This window comes from Sinocyclocheilus rhinocerous, unplaced genomic scaffold (genome assembly GCF_001515625.1).
Source record: "Sinocyclocheilus rhinocerous isolate Xijiao unplaced genomic scaffold, SAMN03320098_v1.1 scaffold1474, whole genome shotgun sequence".
Lineage (NCBI taxonomy): Eukaryota > Metazoa > Chordata > Actinopteri > Cypriniformes > Cyprinidae > Sinocyclocheilus > Sinocyclocheilus rhinocerous.
Window position 1 is genome coordinate 321,318 of NW_015655412.1, and position 4,705 is coordinate 326,022.

At 36.7% G+C, this 4,705-nt stretch overlaps 1 pseudogene; it reads right to left on the reverse strand.

Moving 5' to 3' along the window:
* LOC107718262 (E3 ubiquitin-protein ligase MIB2-like) overlaps window positions 1–4,705 on the reverse strand; it is a 79,804-nt pseudogene that overhangs the window by 65,937 nt on the left and 9,162 nt on the right.

The following is a 4,705-nucleotide window of genomic DNA, read 5'->3' on the forward strand; positions in this document are numbered from 1 at the left end:
TTCATTCCTGAATGAATCAGCCGTTTGAATGAATCAATTGAATGAATGATTCAGTAATAAAAATCAGTGACTTACTGCCACCTGCTGGCAGTTTGTTTTATTTTTAAAGTATCTTTTCAGTTATTTAAATCATTTAATATTTCTATATTCTAAATTCTATATTTAAAACATTAATCTCATCATGAATTTATGGATTTAATTGCACTCATTCCACTTCTGAGCCTCATTAAATGTCTGAAAGTACATCAAGCCACTTTTGTGTTCTTCTGTGCCACCTCTACAAATTAATTTTGTTAATACTGATTTCATTTGATTGGTAACTTATATTTCTTATTCTACTTGTTCTTATTCTGTCGTTTTAATACAATTTTTTAAAAAGCTTATAAAATATAATTTTTTTTAAGAATTTGACAAAAGATGACATACTTTTAATAAAGTTAGAGGAGTCAAATATCACCTCGTAATGGGAAGGCTACCTTTTGATAAAATTTTGGATAATTGTTTAGAAGGTGCTCCTAAAATTTTGAACGTGCACAAGTGCTCCTAAAAAGAAAAGTAAGCGTAGAGCCCTGTCATTGGTTTCAAACTTTGGTGGAAAAAACTAAGCACTGATAAATGCCAGTTTAAATGGTCTGATATTGTGTCTGATCTATAAATGCATGCCTTTAAAAAAATAAAAAAAAAAGGTTAAGATCAGTCCTGGACCTGCAGGTGTCTTGTGTTAAGTTTCTGCTGAGCCAGCTTACTAAAGTAAGAACGGGGTTCCTTGCAGTGAGATGGTAGAAACCGTCTTATGGTCATTTCTGCAGCACTAGAGCCACAAAGCAAGCATGCATAAAAATGAACTAGAAAGGAAAGTTCATCACCATTTCTATTGACAGAGAATATCTTTCTTTCTTCTCCTATCAAAACTGTCATTGTTCCATTCAAGTAAATCCAATCAAACCCAAATGCAACCTTGTGAATCGGAGATCAGTATTCAGACATAACCAGCCGTAGTAATGAATGCAGTCAAAGTGATTACGCAGCAGTGCATGACACACAGTCAAAGCAGACCACGTACAAGCTGTTGAAATCATATGTTCACCTTTAATTAAACAGGCTAACATATGCCAGCTGTTTGCACCAAATACTCGTTTCAAACTCGGTCTCATAACTACAACAGACAGGGAGAAGAGCAGCAGATGTGTGCCCACTCACAGCCCTGGGCCCTCAACCTGTAGGACCAACGAAGGGAGTTTCTCCGTTCTCGCTCAGACGGCCGGTGAACAGATGGACGGCTCTACAGTGAAGCAGCTTTCTCACAGAAATTCACACAGAAGCCCATGCAAACAGCTCAGCGAACCCCGCCGGCCTTCACAGCACTGGACGATGCACAGAAACTGAAGGAAAAGACTTAAGAATCAGTACTTTTATATACCAATGATTTACGATAAAAATAGAAATGTATTAATTTGTGTCAGTATGCTTAAATCAAACCGATATTTATCATTATTTCACACAAAAAAGAGAGCACACATACTCAGCTGCTCTGTTTATTTGTGACGACAGGAATGCACAAAACAACTCCATTAGGGCTTTTAAGTCCAAATGCGGACATATTACTCAACAGAAAAATACTGATAAACCCTCGTATGTTTCGGTCAAATGAGCATTTATATTAAAGGGATAGTTCACCCCAAAATGAGAATTCTGTCATTAATTACTCACACTCATGTCGTTCCAAACCCGTAAGACCTCCGTTCATCTTCGGAACACAAATTCAGATATTTTTGATTAAATGTGAGAGCTCTCAGACCCTGCATAAACAGCAACGCAACTGTAATGTTCCCAGGTCCAGAAACGTAGCAAGGACATGGGTAAAATAATCCATGTGACATCAGGGGTTCAACTTCAGTTTTGCGAAGCTACGAGAATGCTTTTTGAGCGCAAATAAAACAAAAATAACAATTTATTTAACAATTCTTCTCCCCCGAGTTACGTCTTCCGCCATTTTAGAGAGTATCACAATGCATACGCATGCTTTCCCCCCCAAGCGTAAACAACACTGATTACGCAGATTACGTTCATGCGCGCGCCATTTTGGGGTGAACTATCCCTTTAATTCTCCACGACGCATGTAATCTGAGGAGGTTTGAGCGCTGTCTCCCGTCTCACTGTACTGTTACGGTTTCATTTAAAAAAACAGAGTTTTATGCTTTACACGGAGTATATGCAATTTATGGCATATGCAGATGCAGAAGTCTGGTATAAACAAAGACACTTGGAGGAGACGAAACAAATATTAAACCAAATACATAATTATAATCATATATGATTTATCTAAGTTCTTCAAGCGGTCCATGGTATTTCTATTATCGCAATTGTTAGCATACAGCCTTTAATATATAATAAATTTCTGCCTCATACGTTGATCAGAATTCGCAATCGTAAGTTAATTCAAACACTTGATGGTGTCTGAAAGTGAGTTTTGCCATTAAACTTAGTCTTAAATGTTGATGCTAGCTGATGATTGATATGAAAACATGTCTCTAACTCGGATAAACTCCGCCTTTGTTCATGACCACACCTCTAGCCCCACTTTGGCCCAAGGTATTCAGCGGGCCGAAAATTATTCCTTTCATTAATATCATGTTTCAAGCACATTTATTCTTAGAATATCCACATAATAAAATCCCAAGATGAAAACAACAATTAGGCTTTGCTCGAATGGATGTATTCATGAATGATGAAGCAGAAATCTTGTGTGCTCTTCATCTGTGCATTCTGCTCCACACCGTTTATTATAATGGTCATAACACTATACTGAATTCAGTCATCAATGCTAAGAATTATTAGAAGTATTTTTACACCCCTACTATCCACTATGAAACAGCATGTCGATTGCACTGCTCAGATTCTGATGTCCTGAGGTCACGATCATTAATGTCTCAATGCTCTGACCAAGCGAAAATTGGCTTCAAAAACAGGAACTGCTCCTTTCCTCCATTCCTGAGTCTGCACCCACCAGAGCCTGGAGTGGAGTAAAGGTCAGTCCGAGAGTCTGCAAACACTCACAGCTACTGTTCAGCATCAACAGTATTCACTTCCACAATAGGACAGACTAACAGTGCCCTGTACCGGACTTCACATGAGACTCTAACAGGATCCCCAAAAGATTCCCTGACAAGAAATGCATTTTCATAGTCACTCCGCAGGACCCCCTAATTAGTGACAAAAGTTTTCACACTTTTCAGTCAATTAGGGCTGGGCGATATAGCTAAAAAATGTATCACAACGATATAGGGTAAACGTACCCATTAAGCACACTTCCATATTTGAGCTCAGATTATAAAAAGAAAAATTAATGTATTATCATACTTGATGTCTTAACCAATTGATGTGTTTGTTACCACATAGCTCCTGTAATTTCAAGTCAATCAGATCAGTGCACGCTGAGATATGGGTCTCCATGTGTTCACACTGTCCGGCGGCCATTTTGAAAGCTGTCTGAAAACTTTCACCAAAAGAGGAGCTTAAATGTGCATTTTTTTTTAGGTGTTTAAGCCTTTATTTTGGGTAAGTTTCACTTCTTACTGTAAAATTAAGAGATTAATATTTAGACTTTTGCAGATTATAACCTGGAACTTGGATGTGGGAAATAATTACAGTTAGATCCAAAAGATAGTTTTAGCAACACAGCGCAGATGCTACAGAACACAGTTAGATGACTAGCTGTATAAGATTGTGTGCTACACTAAAATATAACTTCACAGGCATTACTGGCTTGTGCTTTTAAATCCATAATATTATAAATGTACAGTTTATTGCTGGTCTGTGGTTTTATACTGCTGTAATTTTTTAAGATATCATATTATTGTAAGGTGAGCTTAAAGGGTGCACTACTATGAAAATCACACAGCTTCAGTTTGACATCAATTAAAAATTATTGTTAATGATAGTTGTTCATAATAAAATATGTATAAACTTAATACATGACCTAGATTATTTATTTTGCAAAATCTTGTCATTTTAATAAATATTACATTAGGTTTATAAAAAATTGTTGCTGCTCCAATTAAGCTCAGATGTATTTGAATGGCAAATTATTATTTATCATGTAGCCTGCTTCACTCGCGTTCCAATATCCACGTAAAACAAAATGTTTAGCATAACATCACGGCGGTACGGTGATGACGCTTAACGGCACAGATTTTACTACATATTTTTTTTTACTACATATTTTTTTTTCTCCATATGTTTTGACTGACTGTATTATGATAATGAACAGGCTGCATTGTCAAGCAATGCTTAACTGTGCGTGCATGCGGCGCCGGCGCAATCACTTGAGTTTTTCCTTCTAACAGTGGAAGGAACTACTCCTTTTAGTCATAAAGATAATCGGAATTGTAAAAGGTTTGCCTTTATTTGTGTACATTCACAATAAAAACAAATCTTTGTGCTTTTGTAAAATAAGCCTAAAGAAAAATAGGATGCCGCTTTCTGCCGTGTTTCCTTTCGCGCAGCACAAAAATGAACCGAAACTCTGCATACTAGGCTACTTGTTGCACAGTTTTCCTTTCATTTTCTTAATTTATTATTGAAGTACAAATATATTTCTCATATAGGCCTACATTTATTCGTTATATACATTTATACAACAGTTCGTTCTGGTTCTCAAATCTGATTGGTTGAGAACCGTGAGATATTGTACTGGTATCGCTAC